We start from the raw sequence: 21,176 nt of genomic DNA on the forward strand, positions 1-21,176 counted from the left end.
CCTTCCCCTTGGGGCCTTGTCTGCTGTGTATAACAAGGCTCTTCTATTCTTCTTTCTTCCCCTGGCTAATTTCTGTTTGTCCTTCAAGTTTTAAGTTAATGTTACTTCCTCAGTGAGGTCCTCCTTGATTTTCTTGTCAATATTGGATTCCGCTGTTATATACATTCTCATTGTACCCCAGACATTTCCTTTACTGCTTATTCCATCATAATTCTAGTAATTTCTATGTTTCTTTGTTCAGTGTTTATCAGCATCACTGGACTGCGAGCTCCGCTGAAGCGCTAACCATGTTTGTTTTTTCGTAGCTGTGTTGCCCAGTGCACGTGATGGGTATTCAATAAATAAATTCTTTGAATAAATAATGATCAAACTAAAAAAAAAAACCAAATCTCAAAATGTTGCCATAGATCTACAAAGTTGGACCTTAATAAAAATGTGGCATATGACTGAATTCCTTATGTATGCTTTTATTTCTTCTTAGTAGATCATAACACGTGTGTTAAAAATATGATAAATATAGGGGCCGGCCCAGTGGCACAGCAGTTAAGTTCCCATGTTCCATTTCGGCGGCCTGGAGTTCCCCGGTTCGGATCCCGGGTGCCGACATGGCACTGCTTGGCAAGCCATGCTGTGGCAGGCGTCCCACATATAAAGTAGAAGAAGATGGGCACGGATGTTAGCTCAGGGCCAGCCTTCCTCAGCAAAAAGAGGAGGATTGGCAGCAGATGTTAGCTCAGGGCTAATCTTCTTCTTCAAAAAAAATATGATAAATACATGCTGGATGAATGGTGCTGTATAATTAATTAGGCTTTGGTTCTTTTTCCTGAGAGCCAGTGATTCTCACAGCACTTCATATTTGAGAGTAACTGAACATTTTCCAATTTTAATTACAAATTTAAATAGGCAATTTTTTTAAACAGATGGAAAAGTCTAAATCTCATCAAATGTAACACTGTTGCAAATATAAGAAAATGCAACAGTACGTGCTTATTAATTAGCCACTTTAAACCCCAAAGTGTTCCTCATTTTATTTTTTGGATCATAAACACTGTGCGGACTCAAACTACCAAAAATATGTCTGTTTCACCAAGCGATTTCCCAAATGGAAGCTGGCCTTTTCTATAACTAATGATAGGCATTTGTGGTAGCCAGAGACAAAGATGTTTTAGTTGGGAGGAAAAACAAAGGTTATGTTTTAATGTAACAGAAAATTAGGAACCCTAAACAATTTGCTCATCAATCAAAACACTGGAAACTTTGAAAAAAGGAGCCTTCTAGTTAACAGCGTTTTCACCTGGGGCTCATTAGTGGTTCTAAAAGCGGTTCTTTCTCCAGTTTCTAACTAATGCATGGCTGGGAGTCAGGCCAGGTGTTCCTTATACTGATTTCCACTCTGAGCAACTTTATCTGGAAACCCATCCTCGTCACACCACACAAATGCAATCTGTTCGCTGGTTCCATTGAATGAGCTCAGCCCCTACTACTACACACAGACCAAGACGAGCGGCTGGTTTCAAATAATAAAAGCTAAGAACCCTAAATTCTTTTGCCTGTTTATCTTTGGTTAATGGGAATGGAAGCTGTTAAAATTTGGAAAATTCTTTTCTTTGGGTTGCCTTGCCACATTACAAGAATTAAATGAACCAGTTTTCATAGTCACTTTAACAAATTTGTTGAGCAAGTAAAATATCAGGATAATATTTTTAAATGAAAAATTTTAAGTTTTCAAACAATACCCATTCGTCTTCTATTGTTTCAGCGAGAGAACCACAACTGTGCGTGAAGAACTTGCCTCAAATCATTGGGTTTGGCTTCTCCTATCAAACTTTCCCCAAGGTTTTCCAAAGCTGGAGCAGACTTCCATTCTTCCTGAACCACACCTTGGTGAGAAATGCCTTGACATATTCTTTCCTTTAATTTAATGTGAGACATGACCTTGAAATCTTTCTGTGTTATAGACTTCCTTTTCAAATCATGGGCAGTGCTGGCAACTGAGAATGAGAATATAAAACTGCGCCAGACCATACCATAACTTGTTCCAAGGGCGACTCAGTGGGGTGTTATCACACACCAAATGTATGTGGCGACTCCACGCTAAAGAGCTTTACTGAGCCATTAAGAAAATAACACAACTTTAATGGTTTGGGGAAATGGGAAACAAGTAATAAACTATCATAAGGGATAGAGGGAGACAACCTATGATTCCAGTGTAAGGAGGAAGTCAGAGAAAGGGAAATGATAGAGGGTTAAGGCAAGTAATGGCAGAATGAATACAATTCTGAAAGGAACCTGCAGTACGATGAGGGACCAATACATTTCACCTGTGTCTTCTAAATTAGATCAGGAGACTTTGATTAACATGACAGAGAATTGTGTCCTGTGTACTTAGAAGAGGACGTGGGCTCTCATCTTCTCCAAGAAAGTGAAAAGACCGTTTTCAAGATCACTGATGACTCAGCCATAGATGTTAGACTGACCGCATCCTGATGCAGGTAGGAGGAGATGCACTTGGCATGTAGAGTAATCTAGGACCTTCCACATCCTCTAGCTAAGGAGAATTTACATGATTTCTTAAGTCTCTTCTAAAGGGCAATAAAGGTTTTCACTTAGAACTAGCATGCAGCACATTCTGGGAATAGCCCCTTATCAATGAACAGACGGTATCTAATTTAAGGTAGCAAGAAGAACCATCGCCTAAATTTGTCATTTGACTTGCACTAGGTCCAGAGAGGAAAGTGGACAGAGCTTTTTCCCCAGTGTGGCCTTCTCTGGGGTGCTGATTTTTGTGGCTGCCCTGTGGATGAGGCAGAACTGAGAAGGGCTCTCCCTAGCAGGGCTGTGCTCCCTGTTCACCATCAGGACAAGGAACGATTGCACATCCCCGCTCTCCTGTGTTCAGGGTGAATGTGTTCTACAGAAACCCAAGAGGCTAGCTCTTCTGAGACACAACTTGAGGCATACCTCCTGCCTTGCCTTAGGTTACAAAGGCCTAAATACACATGCCAGATCTACCTGCTTCTCTGTCAGCTTTCTTTGAGAAAGGGGGCAGGTGGGGAAAAATCCACCTCAGAGTGGTTGTTTGTATTTGGAATTTTAGGTCACTCTAGGGGCAATGTGAAATTATTTGCTTTCCTTGATCGACTAGAAAGGCCCAGGATGTGGTCTACACGCACAGTCACAAATAACCATCATCAACAGATAATTTTGTTAAGTTGGGAAGGGCTTTTCTCTCACATCGCTTTTAAAGGGTTCAAATAACCCTGAAGAGTGGAGAGCTACTACTCAGGTGCTTTTTTGGATGAGTTGGACAAGGGAGTTAGAAATCGAGTATATATATACACACACACACATATATATGTATATATCTTATACTTATATAAATATTTATAATATATATTTTACGTATATTTAAGTTTAAAATATTAAATCACTTTTTCCCATAGTTCTCTACTGAAATCACTTCCTGGTTGTTAAGCGTTACTAAAACACAACTCTTTCAAGCCACCAGGAAGGTGTCACAGTTATGGTATGGCACCTATAGTTAAAGATGTAGAGGCTTTACAGTTTGGAAATAGAAATGAATCCAATAAAGCTCATAAATTCTGGTGATATTTGGTTCCAATGTACAGTGTACGATACATTAAGAAGGTTAACACTGGGTTTAATTGTTCATTTAAGAAACTAGTTGAGCTGTTTCTGCTAGTCCTATCAGCCTTTGGAAAAAACATACAGACTCAGTCAAACTAAAATATGGGTGATTTATGGTTCTCAGCAGGTATTTATTTGAGAAGGAAATCACAGCAGGTCCTGGTTCATACTTGTATGTGGTCGTCACAAAATTGGCCTACTGACTGCCTTTCAAAAAATTATACATGTGTAACACCAGTCTTTGCTTGGCTTGAAGATACCAATGAAACCAAGACCTACCATTTACCTGGTTGGTAACAGTAAGTTGTGCCATAGGTTCAAGTTCGGGAAGCCAAAATCTCAAATGAACGCTGAGGACACAATGAGGTCCCTGTTATTGGATTTGCAGCAGACAGAGGCAAGTGCACAGTTTTAAATGGTATCTTGCAGCTAAATCTCTCCCTTAGAAAACTAACATGAGTGTAGGAAAAGTGAACTTCGCTCTATAGGAGGCTAAATGTCCCTGATAAACCTACGTCCAAAGAAGAAAAGAGAGAAAGAAAGGAAAGAAGGAAGGAAGGTAAGAAGGACAAATGAATAAACAGGACACAGGTCTCATCAGAGGTTTATGTTGTTCAGGGTTTCTTTTAGCATTTATTTAAAAAATAATATTTAGGAATTATATAATATTCCCTAACTAGCATGCTGTATGTACTATCACTTAGTATGTCAACAATAAAGATTGTAAATCAATATAGTAATATATTACAATGTAGTAAATCAATCAAAATTACAGTATGGTAAATTAGGCAAGCAGACTGATTTCTGCTTTGGTGGCGTATGTTCAGGGTTTTTTGTCTTCTGAATTATTTTGGGCTTGTGATATTCTCTGGAGGTATCAGCTACTCCGTCAGAAAACATGTGGGGAAGGAACTGAAGTCCATGCCCTAAACTGTACCAGTTCTGATGAGTTTAAAGAGAAGGGACAGGATGAGCTTCTAGGAGCAGTGACCCAAATACCCCAAATCCACTATTGACGATTCCTGTTGCTGCCACTGTGCCCTGCAACTGTCTTGGGCAGGATTTCACCTTTCCACACCTAGGAAGATGCAGCACTGAGGACAGGCACTCTCTTGAGATGGTGTCCATCAGCCATTTGGAGAGAAGGGGTCAGAGAAGTGGGTGTCCAAAGGCAGCTCCTAGGTCAGCACGCAGTACCACTTTCATTAATTGTTCACAGGTGCGGGGCTTTTGAACTGCCCTGATCTCAAAGGACACCAGCACCAGTGCTTTGGGCCGTTTTTGCCCTTTTCTAGGGAATAGATGGGCAAGGATTGTACCAAGTCAATATGGGGTGAGGAAAGAGAATCCAGTGGTTCCCTCCAGCTTAGCCATTGCAGCTTCCTGCTCCCACCTGCCCCAGACTGCAGTTGCCCAGCTCCCACCCACATCAGTTTAAGACAACCTGCAGCTCAGCAGGAGGTTACCATGGTCTTGTCCTGTGGTTGTTTCTAGTTCTGGAATCCATGCTTCTCTTTAGCTTCTATAGTTTCTCCAGGTTTGGTTTCTGAGGAGGGAGCCAGCAGTGTATTTACCATTTTGGACAGTAACAGGAAGCTATGAAAGGACTTCTAACTTGTACTTCTGTGGAAGCTCTCTTTCTATATGCTGCCTGATCTCATTTACTCATTGAAAAAGCATCTTTACATTTAGTAGCTAAGGAAAATACTAGAAATGCCCTCAATCTCTTATTGAACCTTGAAGATTTCACTGTAGCCAGATAATGATTGTTGATTTCCTAATATTTAAAAATACTAGGAAACTTTTTGATATGCTTTAATTTGACACTTGGATAGATAGCATGTTATTAGACTGCTGAACATTATAATTTTATTAATTTTCTATATGTAATTGTGATTACATATTTTGTATTGCCTGATTATTCAAATTTCCAGTGACTGTTACTTAAATAGCAAGAAAAAGCAAGCATGGTCAGGTCAATAACATATATAGGCAGTCCTTGCTTTGTACAGGATCATGAAAATGACTTTTAGAGCTGGAATCGTACAAAGCAGTCTTAATAATCAGGGAGTAAAAATTATGATTGTTCTGTGACCTTTAAAACTTTTTGGCAAGCATTAAAAACTCTCTTACTGTTAGTCATAAATATATAGAGAAATGAAAAAATATAGTAAAACTCATGTTTCTTTGATACATTGTAATATAAAGCATTAGAAACAGTGAGAAAGACAAAACCTTATTGCGTGGTGTGAACGATTTTTGCCTTCTCGGCATCTAAGTTAAGATGCTGAGTCAGCGTTTCCCCATTCCTTGGTGAGTCATCACACTCCTTTCTGAGCTTGGTTTACCTTCCAACATTTTATTTTTGCACTTTCAGTGTTGTGAGATCTCTCTGAGAGTCCATTCAATGTGAAGATTTTTAACCCGCATCAGTTCTTCTGGGATATCTTCATCCTTTTCGTCATTAATGTCATTAACTGCATCTTCACTGTGTTCCTCTGTTGTCATATCTAGAGCCTCTCCAACTTCTGCAGTATCAACATTCCTGTGGGCAGCTGTTTCTTCTCTAACTCCATTTGCATTCAGTTCAAATGTCACTTCTAGCATTGTCCCTTTTTGGGTTTTTGTTTTACTTTCATATTTGTTGGCCAGTTCCCTCTTCTGATTATCTATTTATGTAAATATCACATGGGTTTATCACTGAGAGACAAGGAGACAAAACAAATATATGTTTTGTTGTCTGTGCATGAACTTTATAACTTTGGCACAGTGACCAGTCACCAAAAGACTTTGAAAGAAGTGACATGGTTAGCTTTGAGGAGGAAGGTTGTGAGTAACCCTGGGAGAATTTCCACTGGAGGTGAGGGTAAATTATGTGATTGTATTTGTATTTATGAATACTTCGCGGCTGTGTTCGAGATGGACTGGAGAGGTGATAGAGATGGAGGTTAAAGAAGGGGCTGGGAGCGGAAACGTACCTTAGGCCGGGGATCCATGTGAGAAAATAATGGGAGTTTGAAGAAAGAGGGGCAGGGAGCAGGAGATAAGATGCGTTTCAGAAAGACTTACAAGTAGGAGGAGTAGAACTTGGTGCCTGGATCTGATGTGAAGACAGAGGAGTGTAGAACGGTCCTCGGGCTTCCGGCTTGAGTAACTAGACCGAAGGCTGAAGGTGGCGCATTTCTTCGGGTCGGCAAAAAGAGGAGACGCGGGTTTTACGGAAGATGATGAGTTTAGCTTTTGGACTTTTTGAGTTTGAACTGCTAGTGAGATATCTCAGTGGAATTATCTAGGAGACAAATGGATATACATGAATTTGTGTTCAGAATAGAGATATGAGATACATGTACATATATATATTCTCATATATTATACATATACAATATGTATATGTATGTGGCTCATATATTTTATATATTATCTATGTATAATATATATGAACATATATATGTGTGTGTGTAGGTATATATATATATATATATAAACTGTCGTGTGTATAGCATATTTGAAACCACAGCATTGATCAAACAGTCTAGGAGAATGTATAGAAGAGGAAAAGGCGACAACGGGACTTCAATCCTAGAGAAGCCAACATTGAAAGTGTGCGAGAAGAGAATCCTCTAAAAGTGACTGAGGAAACCTGGGCAGGAGGCAGAGACAAAGGAGAGTGGAGGAGGCCAAGGGAAGGAAGGAGAGACCCACTTTTGGGTAATGCTACAGACGTGGTAAGTGAGGTAATAACGACTATTCACTATGTTATTGTTACCGGGGACTGTACTTTGTAAATGCAATGTTCCCTTAATTCTTCCAACCTGAAAAAAATGCACTGAGGAGAAAGCAGATTCCAGGAAGTCAACTGATGTAGCCAGTATCACAAGAGTTAGTAAGTGGTAGGACTTGGGTGTGAACTAAAATCCTGATATGATGTTGTCTCTTGAAAAATACCTATCATGTTGTCCAAGAGAACTCTTTCTGTAGAGTGATGTGGACAGACAGACAGTAGTGCTGGCAGCAGCCTAGAGGTTGGGGAGGGGAGAGTTTGGAGGCAGTGGGTATAGACTGTTCTTTCAAGAAACTTGAGCCCTTACTGTGTGTTTGACAGTTGCCCGACACAGGTAAAGATACTTACCAGTTGAAATAGCACACGAACAGTAGTAATGGGTATGTAGTCACTCAGCAAGGCTGTAATAAGTACTACGATGACAGAGCCTACAATGTAGCTTTAAAGAGCTCTCCACAGACTGAGTTTCCCTCCTGATTATGTGATAATTTACTTGATGTCTGTGTCTCCCACTGGCCTGTAAAGTCCAGTAGGGCAGGGACTATGTCAATTTTCACTCACAATTTTATCCCTGAAGCCTGGCACATAGTTGAGTAAATATTTTTTTTATGAATGACTAAACAGTTGAACCTTTTTTTCCCCGCCATTCTCATTATTGATTTATGGACAACACATTTGTGTAGATTTGGCTGTACAATTAGATGCGGTTATTAGGATAGTCAATTTTTAAAAATCATTTGATCAGTTTCCTGTGGCTGCTGCAGCAAATTACCACAAACCTGGGGACTTAAAACAACACAAATTTATTCTGTCACCTTCTGGAGGCCAGAAGTCCAAAATCAAGAGTCGGGAGAGACAAGTTTCCTCTGAAGACCACAGGGGAGATTCAGTTCCTTGGCTCATCCAGCTCTGGTAGCTCCAAGTATTTCTTGGCTTGTGACCACATCATTCCTGTCTCTGCCTCACTCCCATCACATGGCCTCCTCCTCTGTGTGTCCGGCTTAGGGCTGCATCGCTCCAGTCTCTGCCTCTGTGTTCACACAGCCTCTTCTTTTGTCCATGTGTCTTTTCTGTGTGTCTCTTACAAGGATACGTCTCATGAGATTTGAGGCCCACCCAGATAATCCAGGATGAACTTCCTCTTAACTTCATTACATCTGCAAAGACTCTTTTTACAAATAAGTTAACATTCACAGGTTCCATGGATGTGACATAGATATATCTTTCTGGGGGCCACCATTCAATCCACTACAGTCGTGAAAGGAGAAATATTTCTTATTTCAAGTACTCCAGACCCAGGGACTTATCTCATTGTAACATCATAAAATTATATATGCATCAAGACAGTTGTCCTTGTTTTATTTTAGTTGGCAGCAGAAATGATGTTGTTAATTTTCAATAAAAACACTTACAACATAAACTTTCTTTTTGTGATTAGATGGAATTAGAAATGTAAATAGACTTGTGATTTTTTTTCCCTTAAAATGTTTGTGGAAGTTGTGTAGGTAGTTTAGAAAATTCAGCCAAGTTGAATTCACTGGATTTCCATTCTGAGTCCTTGTCCTTAGGAAGACATTTTTCAGTAGGAAAGCCAACTTTTAGCTTCTGTTTTTAGCAGATCTTTTCCGGTAAATATTTATTCTAATAATCTAATAATCTAATAAAAGAGGATAACTATATGAAGCTTCTGTGGAGATTCAGAAGCCAGAGGGAAATAAAATGTGGCAGAAAAAGATTTGAAAATTGTCATAAAAATTTAAGATTTTGGAGGAAGGGCAATTTTGTTATAAAAGCTTTTTAAAGAGCAACTGACTTGGCTGCCCTTGGGCGTACACAGCTCCTACTGGAAAGTTGACTTTGAGAGAACCAGGACTGACTGAAGATAATGCCCCTGATGTTGCCTCTGGGTGATTTATTTCCTTTTCCCTAGAAATTAGAATCTATACATTTTGAGAGTACTTGTTTTGTTTTATTTTATTTTTCTTAGGGAGATAGCAAAGAGTTAAGTAGCCTCATAAAAGATTGACGTTTATTCTCAATATTGGCACAACCGTCATTTTATGTTTCAAACTTGGAGATCCAAAGAAACACAACAAGAGAAAAACATCTTGTCTGGAAAATATGGATTTTGAGTTATTTAGCACGTAGGAAGATAGATCAAATCCCTTTCTGGAGTTCCTCCTAGGATTCTCTAAGAGTGAAATTAAATTTTATTTTTGTTAGTAGGAAAACAAAAAATGGAATTGGTGAGAACTGAAAATGTCATTTAATGATTGGGCAGGATTTGACTGATCAACGGAAAACAGTTTTGTCATTATTCCAAATGGATTCTCTGCGAATCCCCCTAGTATGCCCAATTCCAGATGCTTCCTAAAAGCCATCAATATAATGAATTAGATGGAAATATGAATCCTTCATCTGCTGTATTTTGACCCCAGCTGGTAATAGGACTGTGACCTGAGGCAAGAATTTCCAGAAGTACTAAATGCAATTGGAATAGCAGCAACAGATATTAGTCTCAGCTATCATGATATCAGATTTTCATTCTCCTCCAGCCTGGTGCTACCATAGCAGTCCCGGGAGATGCTTCTCAAGCCTGGAGCTTTCGTGTTCAGATCCCCAGAATCGAAATCCCTACTTGCATAACAAAAGGAGAACCTGGAAATATGTTGGGAAATGAGAGTTTGGATAACAAACCTACAGATTGTCCGGAATTTGTCCAGTGTGACTCACAATGTGGTGTGCGGACAATAAAGACGGACCAGCCCTGGCTCACAAAGGGAGAGTTAAAAGACGACCAGCAGCTGTTCTCATTTCTCCTGAGGCCAGAAGAGGAAGTGGGTTTACACTGGAGCGGGAGGGATTTAGACTGGTATATGAAAGGATTTCGGACTCAAGGTAATGCTTTCTCACGAACAGCACAATCACATCTCCAACTTCTGTTATTTAAAAGCAGAGAATCTGGTGTCTTCTGATGGCGGGCTGGAGACCATTGGTCCCCAGAGTCCCAGAGGACCACAGGATGGCTCTTTTTAATATTTCAAAAAGCCTAATAATATAGATTCAACATTTAAACACAACGAGTTGAATAGACTCATAAGAATGTCTTTTTGAAAACCCTTTGACTGAAATTATATCAGCTCAGTATTATTTCACGTTGGTCAGATGCTCGTATTTTAATAAATGTTTTCTATGACTACAAATGGGGAATTCTTTGTCATTTAATTGTTATCATTTGTTTGCTGGTCAAAAATATATCAAAACTTGGTCCTGTGGGAGAGAAATGAAGAGTTAAAAAGAGGCCTATGGTGGTGAAAAGGCAGAAATCCGTTTCTTTAGAAAGAGAAAAGAGGATTATTAAGTAACTAGACTTAGGGCTCAGATATCTCTGAGTTAAAAGCCTGGCTCTTAACATACTATACTCAGGGATTTTTCATAGCCTCACTAAGCCTTTTCTTTCTAATTCTAAAATCATGCTAAGACTCAATTTGTAGACTGTTAATGAATATTACATGAGAAAATACATGTGAAACTAGGTTTGAAGACCTCTGGTTCTGAGGAAGATGGAAGCAAAGAAAGAAAATTTCCGGGAAGGAAATCAACAAATACACAGAGCCACACAATTAAAGGAGAAATTTTGTCAGTTGGGCTTAAAAATGACAGAGTCATATCATTGTTACCTCTTAAACATACATGCTTGTCTGTCTGTTTTTCTTTACTGCATAAATGGAAAGGACCCATTTACAAAAACATAAGCAATAAGAATGAAGAACGTTTACAAGTGACGGAGATTTTACTTTTTGCTGTCTCTGTCTTCTCGGTTATTACTCATTTTATTAATGCAATTTTAACAGTTGGTTATACATCCAGCTCATTTATTATTTATAGGATCTATGTGTTGTTATTCCCTCATTAATTTCTCAAGCTTTAAACATTCTTTAACCCAGTGGAAAATAAATGTGATGTGGTTCTCAGGCACTGGTTTCCAGGTTTCCCGTTCGCGATTGGCATTGCACTAACAGCTCGCTCATAGAGGAGAGAGCCAGGAACCCAAGTCAGCGTTAGACCGCAGGCTGCGATGGCTGTCCTGCTTCTCTTATTCAAGTACAGGTGATGCTTTGCTGAAGGTTATCCAGGTGTTTTTCTGGCAAAAATAAAAGAGAGCCGAGGCCTTGGCTCCTACTGGAAGGGGCACATGGGGGCTGCCTGTGTATGGCAGAAATTTTGGAGGCAGAGAACAATCGAGTGCAGACACCTGTGCGGCTCTTCTGTGGGTAGTGTCAGCCCGTTTCTGAGGAGCATCTCATTTGGAACTTCTCTCTTTGTTTTCCTACTGGAAATTTACCACCATGGCCATCAACCATATATTTAACCTCTTTTTGAGGTTTCTGAATATAGATAATTCCAAAGTAGACCTGGATGGTTTAGGTAAGATAGATATATGGCTATGAAGAGTAGCAGTCCATGGCAAGATTGATTTATATACTTTTTTTTTTAAAGGAACAAGAAAACATCTCTAATTTTCTTGAAGTAACAGAGAAAATCTCTAATCTGGAATGTTGAATGCTCTTTTTTTTTTTATTAAAGCAAATAGTGTGGCTGCATATGGTGACTAAGTTTGGATAGGGTCATCTTTGAAGGCAAAATTATCTCAAAAGTTATAACCTTTCTTTTAAAAGAAAGAGTCGTATGGAAATTATGAAATACATCATGCCCCTTATGAGAGGAGAATTCCTGAGAGGTTGAAATGTTCGTCCTCAAAAGTTTATACTTGAAAGATAAACTCAAGCTGTGCGTTTTCCCTGAGGGCCTGGCTTATCCATCAGAAGGCCAACCTTGGACTCAAAGGCCAAGACTGTCAGCCTGTCCAAAGTTCATCTTCCTTTTGGGACTTGCCTCGAAATGCAATTAGTAGGACATCTGTAGACATCTTTTTGGTGTATGGTTACAGAGAGTGTGGGATCGACTCAGCTTGGAGGATGGCAGCAAGAAGACCCTATGCTATTCTTTTCTGAAGAGAGCAAAGATCATTGCCTGGATCACGCCATGTTCAATATTTGAATGCACTTAACCACAGAACTCCTAAATGCCCTTTCCTGGCCACCGTTTATGGAGATGCTTCCCAAGACATTCCACGGCCAGTGGCGCGAACTCCATCCCAGGCTCCTCACTCATGATTTGGAGAGGCTGTGTCATGTTTTTTTGCTCTCTGGTTTTTCTCACTTCTGATGTGGATTAAAGTCTGCTCTCACAGCTCTCTCCAATAGTTTAAGGATATTTGATCCTTCAGTATTTATCCATTATTGGCTCTGTTTACCCAAGGGAAAATTAAGTGCAGGGCCTTAGAACAGTGAGCCCTTTAATACGTGGATGCACATGCTGATCTCTGACAGATGTTGGTCTTCGGAAACAACAGAAGGGCAGCGACGTCATTTGCTTGGGAAGCTGCTTATGCGAACTGACTGATCCTGCAGGTGCCCGGGCAGTGTGGCCTGAGCAGCCCGCAATGCTGAGAAAAATGTCTGGTGCAGGGACAACTCCCGAAATATTTTGGTTTTTCACACACACAGCCCGGCCAGCTGGCAGGGGAATTCAGAGCACTGCCTTGTAGGAAAAATAGTGGTTCTAGGAGGTTTTGATTCTAAGTATATGTCACTAGGCTTTAAAGTTTAACTTTGTGTTTTCCATAAAAGAAAAATCTTATTTGTATTTGTCATTAGGTCCTCTGATGTCTGAACCTACCCAGGTATGGTCCGTTTCTCAGGCTAAAATGGATGTTAGGCAAGATGGCTTTTGTGCATGTAGTTGAGGGGGTGTGAGTGTCAGTGTGTGTGTGTGGTCTTGTATATATTTGGTGTAATAAAAAGCCCTTCGGGCGGATTTAGGTGAAAACTCTTTTGTTTCTGATTTAACACTTTTTTCTATTTTCGCTGCTGCGGGAGCCTCTTAGGAACGGGCTGACATCTTTGGGAACACGCCACTTTTCTGTTGCCTTGAGTCAGCATGTATGAAGTGCAGGACTGCCCCCTGCCCCAGAAGTGCTTGGGGGCTGGACCGTGTTGTTCCCCTGGGGGTCCCCTGTGCTAGAATGGCGCCAGTTATGCCTTGGGGGCTTGTGTGTTCAATGAAGGCATGCTCCTGACCTAAGCAACTGTCCCAATCGTCCTAGGTAACTGCTTCTGTGTATCTTATTCGCAAAAGGGAAGAAACCCTACAAGGGCAGTCATGGCCCTGAGACTTTGTGTGAGAACTTGAGGAAAACCTCATTTTCACTATGTGTGTAAAATCCTTGTTTTTTCAACCACCACCCTTTCCTGAGACAGCATTGGTCTGAATTACCATCAGCATCTTTATCGGATCTGGGCACCCTCCTAGGACTCTATGGACGGCTGCCATCGCCGTCCTGAGACCTCATCATTAAGAGCAGCAGCCCTGGAGCCAGTCGGTCCAGATTCAAATCCAGGCTGTGCCCCTCCTGGGCCGACCTTGGTGACTCACCTCTCTCTAAATCAGTTATTGTGTGAGGATTGAGTCAGTCCGTGTGAAGTGCTTTGAGCAGGGCCTGACAAGTACTGCAGACTCTCTACGTGTTACTCTCATAGTTCATTGCTAAGTTCTGTAGTAACCTCTTTCCTTCTGTTCACACCCAGAGAATGAGGTGAAATCCAGCGGGAATCTGTGAACTTTTCCTTCCCTCCAGGGACTCAGAGTGTGGCACTATCAGGGGTGTCGGGGCTTTCTGTGACCTCAGGTCTCCTCCCAGCCCTGCCTGCCCCTCCTGGCTCTGACTCGCCACCTCAGCTCTGCTCCTCGCTGCTGCTGCCCCACGCCTGCCCCATCTCCTGGTTCTCAGTGTGGACACCAACCCACGTCTCCACTCGGACTCCTGGTGAAGGTGGCCCACTCTGCCCTGGGTGGTATAATTTGAAGTGGCGGAAAGGCTCTCTCTGCAATTTTAACTTGAAGAACTTGAATCAAGTTCCCCTTCCCTCAAGGGAAGCCAAAGTTTCACTCTGAGATTATCGACTGAGTATCTTCTCATTGAAAGGCACTGTTCTCTGTGCCTGGGACACAGCAGTGAACAAAACAAAGCATCTATGTTGATGGGGCTCACATTCTAGTGAGGGAGACCGACAATAAGCAAATAGATATTTAAGTGAATGTTGGATTTCTGTGCACCCACATTTCCTTGGGAGTTGCAATGTAGCCACCACAATAATCTCCATCTGAGGAATGTTTGGCCCTGTGGGGCCTCCTATGTAGGTCAAGCCCAGGATGCCACCATCATTTCAGAGCTCCTTTAAGCAAGCAAGAGTCATCACACTGGTTGATGTTCACCCTTCCAGGAAAATGTCTGCAGCACATGCAGAGTTACGAGGTTGAGGTGGAGCTGGCATGACGTCAATCCCTTACTCCCAGGATGAGAGCAGCTTCTACAGGCAGAGCCTCTCCCAACGTCAGTGGAGATCACAGGGCTGTAGGAAAGGCAGGTAAGTTGATGGGTTCAGGCTTGACGTCAGACTGAACTGCTTCCATGTTTAGTTTCACCATTACTTCCCAGCAGAACCGTCATCAACAAGCTACTTAACCTCTCGTAGACATCCAGCCCAGTACAAGATGAACTGTAGTTAATGTTTAAAATCAGTGAGCTAACTGTTTTGGAGTAGGAAAGAACTACTCCATGACAAAATTATTGGGAAGACGTCCTCTAGAGACCACCAGTGGAATTTGATAGTAAAGAAAGAATATCATCTGATAAAGCTCTTATAGGGATTAGCATGATGAGAATGCCGTGACTCCTTTTTGGCTTTTCTCGCACATGATGGTAGAATTTTCAAATAATAATTTCTCCTAATAATCGATCAGCGGTATCTACTACAGCATCATGGTAATTAAAGCTCTGGAAGTCTGCCTACGTGAAATCCATTTCATAGTAGGTGGGTCTTTGTTATTGCTTCAGTGGCATTCATCAAAGTGTCACAAGCAAGTGGAGGTCTTTTGCCAGCATGTTCCAAACTGTCAGTCCTCGGCGTTTTCCCACAAGCCACTCAAGAGCACTGATTTTACGACCAGCCTGTCTACACCCATGCACAAGTTCTAATGCAAGAGTTATAATTCTTCCCCTTTCTATTCCATCCAAACAAGTATGTCAGAGTACACATGAAAAGGTCTTATTGTCAAAATAAACTTGAAGCTCCTCAAATTACTTACAAAAAGCAATTTCTAAACTCCAGAACCATATTTTTACCAATAAATCGCTTGCAACACAATTCATTAATGATTGTGATTTATGAATGGTTATAAACTGCTATTCTGATCAAGTTCACTAGCCATAGATTTGTGTAAATCAAAATAGTTCTTGAGAGCCAGCCCTGATGGCCAGTCATTAAAGTTCAGCCTGCTCTGCTTTGGTGGCCCAGGCCTGGTTTCTGGGTGCAGAACCACACCACTCAGCTGTAAGTAGCCATGCTATGGTGGCAGCTCACATAGAAGAACTAGAATAGACAACTTTGTACTGGGGCTTTGGGAAGGAAAAAAAAAAGAGAGGAAGATTGGCACAGATGTTAGCTCAGTGTGAATCTTTGCCAGCAAAAAAAAAAAAAGTTCTTGAATAATAAAGCAAATTAACATTTTGGGCTTATAAAGAAATAAATACCCAAATACAATCTAGCACCTTTCCCCTTAAATCTTAATTTATATGATCCTAATTTAATCTAGACTGCGATTAGTATTTGCTTTTCTATCTAGTAGTCATAGCCCCCAGCAGTGGGCCCAGTGGTGCACTCAGCAGGAATAAATTGGGACGAGATGGGTCCATGGCTAATTTGAACTAATATGAAGGTATATTGGCCCGCAGGAAGTCAGTAAGGTAAGTTAGAGCATTCAAGAGGCCACAGTTAATGTTTATCCTGCCTGGGGTGCCACAAGGTGGCGGGGGTTGTCCCGAAAGCAGCAATATTTTGTTAGGTCAAAGACAGCCTCTTTGCTGTCTGGTAAAAGCAGATATCTTAGGCATCATCTGAGAAGATGAGGAGGACGGTCAGTCCTTATGGAGAAGGCACTCTTAGGAAGCAGGCAGGGGGGAAGTCGAGGGGTTCAGAGCAGGTCTTCAGTGCTGGTGAGGAGTGAGCATGAAAGGAAAGCCAGACTGACGCAAAAGCTTGGGAGCAGGAAAGGATGCTGAACCCAAAGTGCAGGAAGATGCCTAGTGTTCCACCCAGGGCAAGCTGGGCCCCAGGTTCAAGTCAGCAGGTGGATCCCAGCGCTGAGGGCCAGGCCTGCTGTGGTGTGACCTGGCTTGGATCTCCTGGGTGCAGGGCCTGTGCTTATAGGTGTAACAGGAGTGCAGACTTCCTCACACACTGTGCTCAGCTGTGCAATGAAATGCTACGTCTTTATTTTTTCTCCACTGATCTAATTTCCATGAGCCCCACCTGTGGGATGATCAGGGCTTTATGATGAAACTTTAAGCTCACTCTCTTCCACTGTCATAGTTTCTTTTGAATGACTCGGTCCCTATCAGATGAATCCAGATAAATCATTCACTAAGGGAACTGTTTTAGTGTATCTTCTGACGTGAGAGAGGGCCTTGAGGAAAAACTCATATTCCTTCTCACAGATGATGTTGAACAAAACACTCAAGTAGAGCGTCTCTATAAATGGAGATTTTCATGACTTCATTGCAGGCTTTCTTTTCCCTTCCGCCTCTCTTTTCCCTCCCCTGGCGCTCAGGGCCTCTTTCCCTCTCCCACCAGGCTCCACAGTTTGCTTTCTCCATCAAGGAGCGTGGGCCTGTGCACGAATCCTCTGAGTGAAGTAGACGCTCCTCCCAGAAGACCACGCAAAAAAGAAAAAAAAACAGTGGATACATGTTTTTTAGGGTATAATTTTTCTCCAAGTTCAAAAATGAGCAAGATTTGTTTTTCTATACACTTATGTCACTATTGACTAGTCTCATGGACATTGACTAGTCTCATGGACATAAACAAGCTTTGGTATCAGCCATGCTTTTTTAAATATGGATAGACCATACTATGTGTCTTAGGAACTGTTATGCTAAGAGAACCAACAAAGAGATTAGACATGGGAAGAAAGCTTGCTTATTTAGGAAAATAATGCCCAAGATTAATGGCAGACATGTATAAAAAGAAGAGATGGGGCCCAGGATTGAAATAATCAAGGAAAATTGATTGATTACTTAGCTGATGAGTCTTCAGAAGTTTTCTTAGTTCGGGCAAGGTGGTCTGACTTCAGTACACTTGGGGTGTTGTTTATGTGTTCCAGAGGGCTAAGGAGGAGAGTTAAGCTTGAGGACTTCTGTTGGAGCGACACATCACCCTGCCTGAACCCCACCAGGGTTTATTTCAGTACCATCAAGGTTCTGTCTGAATATGTTTCCACTCAGCACAGCATTGCCTTTCAAGTAAGGTCAGCTCGACCTAACAGATTCAAAGAATTTACTAGTAAGCCCACGCTCATGCACAAGTCCCAAGGCGATGGTCGTAACTCCTGCCTAGTCTATTCCATCCAAGAAAGCATCTGAGTCTTCCCCTTCTCATTCCACTACTTTGCCTCTACGGCTAATGTAAGCTCATACTGAGGCAGCTGCCTCTCTAGAATCCTCTTCCATTATCAGAATCTTAGAAGTTGAGACTGTCCATTTATGCCAGGGATCTCTCTGTGCCTGATCCAGAAACCTGAACCCTATACTTTTAAGACAATATTGGAACAGAAAATAAGGATATCTAATATTTCAATCTAATTTCAGACTTAATTGCCCCAGGAACAGTTAATTGTAGAAATATATAGAATATACTAGAAATACATAGAACATGCTAGAATACCCATGAGAATTCATATGACCGTTTCCCTTAGACCTACAGATGTGGTCACACACCACTCTACAAAGAGGGGAGTCTTTCCTATTGTGAAATGATTTTATTATTTCCTATTAAGCCCATGCTAATATGTAATAGCCTCACCATCTCTCTTCTTGCCTGGACTATGACAGTAACCTGCTGATTGATCCCCTTGCCTTCAGACAGTGTCACTTCTAGCACCTAACCCCATCAGCATCAAGTTATTCCTTTGAAAACGTAAATATGATCATGCCAAATATTATCTTAGAACCTCTCAATGCAATACCATTGCCTACATGATAAAGTTTAGATTGTTGAACACAGCATGCAAGACCCTTCACTCTCTGGCTTCCACATGCTTCTCCAAAATTATTTCCTGTCACTCTCCCATATCTATTCCCGTCTCTGAGCATTCCTACCCTCCTGTTGTGCGAGAGTCCATGGTTTCCATGCCTCATGCCTATGCTCTGCCTTTGAGTCCTTCCTTCAACTGATGTACATGGAAAGTCCCACTTATCCTCCCTCAGTCTACCTTGGTTTCACCTTCGCCTCTAGGCAGAGCTAAATTTTTCCCTCTCTCCCCATATTACCCTATGTTCTATTGAGAGCATTTATCATTCCTTTGAATCTCTTATTAATGTGCCTGCTTCCTCGTCAACCTTGACAACTTAAAGACAGAGATTTTTTCCTCTGTTATTTTTAATGTTTCCAGGGGTAGGATAAAAGGAGAGTTAAGTATGTGTTGAATTAACATTAATCATTGAAAGTCTCACAGACCCAAATGTCTTTAATCCCTTCTTGATCCAAATCTACTGAAATTATAAAATGCTTTTGAAATATGAATAATCTTGGTGGATAGCTCTGGATATCTGTCATTCAACAAAGATATTCTAAATGTTCAAAGCCACAAGACGTTTTTAGTTGGGGAATGCAAAGATCAGACAGCTATTTGTTGGTCAGTTCAGAAGAACCCCGGCCGAATGTTGGCAACAATGGAAAAAAAGAAAAGTCCTAAATAACTGTCATATTGTATAACCTACATATAATGCTATATATAATTGTAAATACAAATATAAAATATTAATTAGCATGTTTGAAAACTAGTTTGTTCGTTAGGTTGTTTTTTTGGGCCCCTCAGATAGTGAACTTGGCCTATGAACTGACTGGAAGAATGAGTTGGAAACGGCCAGGTGGATAAAGAAGAAGTACCCTTTTGGAAATAACTCACCAGAAAAGGAGACTGAAGAGCTTGCGGCCTGTCTAGGGAAGGCTGGTGGTTCCTCTCGTCTGAACCGCAGAGAAGGCTGAAGAGGAGTTGGGAGCAGATCATGGCGGGTCTTACAAACCCCAGTAAATTCCAAAGACCATGGAAAGTCTCAGAAGCGTTGTTTCCACAGGAGGGATGTTATCAGACTTGCAAAAAAGTCAGACATGAAAGTAATTCTAAAGATAGCGTAGATGCTGGAAGAAACAATAATGCTAATTATTGACACTCAGGGGACCCTTATTCTGTGCCAAGATCTATTCTAGGCACTTTGTGTGTGTTATTCCATTTCATTTTCACAGCAACCTAAGAGGTAAGTACTACTAGCATTTCTTCTTTTGCTGAGCCGCATAAACAATAAATAGCAAAGCTGAGATTTGAACGGAGGTCAGCAGGCAGGAGAGTTTGTTTGCTTAACCGTTTGGCTACAGTGCTTCCCCTGTAGGGCAGGGCGGATTGGAGACCAGAGGTAAATAGGTTTAGTTAAAAAGCAAAAGTAACAGTATAGGAAAGAAATAATTTAGGACAGTGGTGAGGCTAGTACAGAGATAAATTCAAGAGACATTTAGGAGATATAATTAATTAGGTTTGGCAATGTGCTGGAAATCAGGTAGAGGGTAGTGTTTCATATTGTCTTGGGCCAGTAAAGGCGCTATTTGCAAAGACGAGAAATAGGAGAAGATACTGGTTTTGAATGGAGAGGGAACTTTCAGCGTGGGGTGGGATTCAACATGTAAAGCTAGTGGTATTAAACAGTGTTGCAAAGTGATGCATTCAGAGTCATGAATGCCCGGAAGAGGAAATGATCCTTTCTCCCTGAAGACTCAGGGGCCGGCCAGGTGGCTCAGTGGTTAAGTGCGCATGTTCCGCTTGGGCCGCCCGGGGTTCGCCAGTTCGGATCCTGGGTACGGACATGGCACCTCTTGGCAAGCCATGTTGTGGCAGGCGTCCCACATATAAAGAGTAGAGGAAGATGGGCACTGATGTTAGCTCAGGGCCAGTCTTCCTCAGCAAAAAGAGGAGGATTGGTAGCAAATGTTAGCTCAGAGCTAATCTTCCTCAAAAAAAAAAAAGAAGACTCAGATAAATGACCTGGACTTTGGATCACATATGTAGATTTTCTCCAGTGGCAAAAGGGAAAAAAGCCCAGGCATAGGGAACAAAATGTGTAAGTTATGGCGTCAGGAAGGCAGAGTGACTTCCGGGATGTGGTGAGGGTTTGGGCAGGGCGCACTGTGTGTAGTACGGAGTGGGAGGAGATGATGCTGGGAAGGTAAGCAGGAAACGCATTGGGAAGGGCATCTACCTGTTTAGGAGCCTCTCATCTCTGCAGACTAGCAAAATATGTCCTCATAAGTCCCAGGGTTGGTCAGTACCCACATGTGGTTATACCTCTGCATGATTACACCCAAGGTGACACATGAAAGCTCCTGGTGAGCTTTAAGGGGTCACGATCTAAAGCCTGAGCTCATGGGTCAGCCAACCCCAGAGGAACTTCTATTCTCAACTGAAGATTCTGCCTTGAACTCCAGTGCCAGAATGTGCATGCCTGGCAGCTGTCACCAGGACAGCATTTTGCACAGGGTGTTCTCCCTGGCCAAGAAGATATGCCCATTGGGGGACT

General features: G+C 41.6%; 1 long non-coding RNA gene across 2 annotated transcripts in view; it reads left to right on the top strand.

Annotated features, from left to right (window-relative positions):
• Nucleotides 1–21,176, top strand: part of LOC124227782 (uncharacterized) — a 111,655-nt gene that overhangs the window by 72,087 nt on the left and 18,392 nt on the right. Inside the window, exons 3-4 of one of the 2 annotated variants that reach the window (XR_006885554.1) lie at nt 1,760–1,884; nt 2,340–2,440. This is a non-coding gene — a long non-coding RNA (uncharacterized LOC124227782). Of the gene's footprint in view, nt 1–1,759; nt 1,885–2,339; nt 2,441–21,176 lie in introns of those variants that run through there. The other variant, XR_006885552.1, reaches the window with a different exon arrangement.

The sequence above is a fragment of the Equus quagga genome, chromosome 16, assembly GCF_021613505.1.
Source record: "Equus quagga isolate Etosha38 chromosome 16, UCLA_HA_Equagga_1.0, whole genome shotgun sequence".
NCBI classification, from domain to species: domain Eukaryota; kingdom Metazoa; phylum Chordata; class Mammalia; order Perissodactyla; family Equidae; genus Equus; species Equus quagga.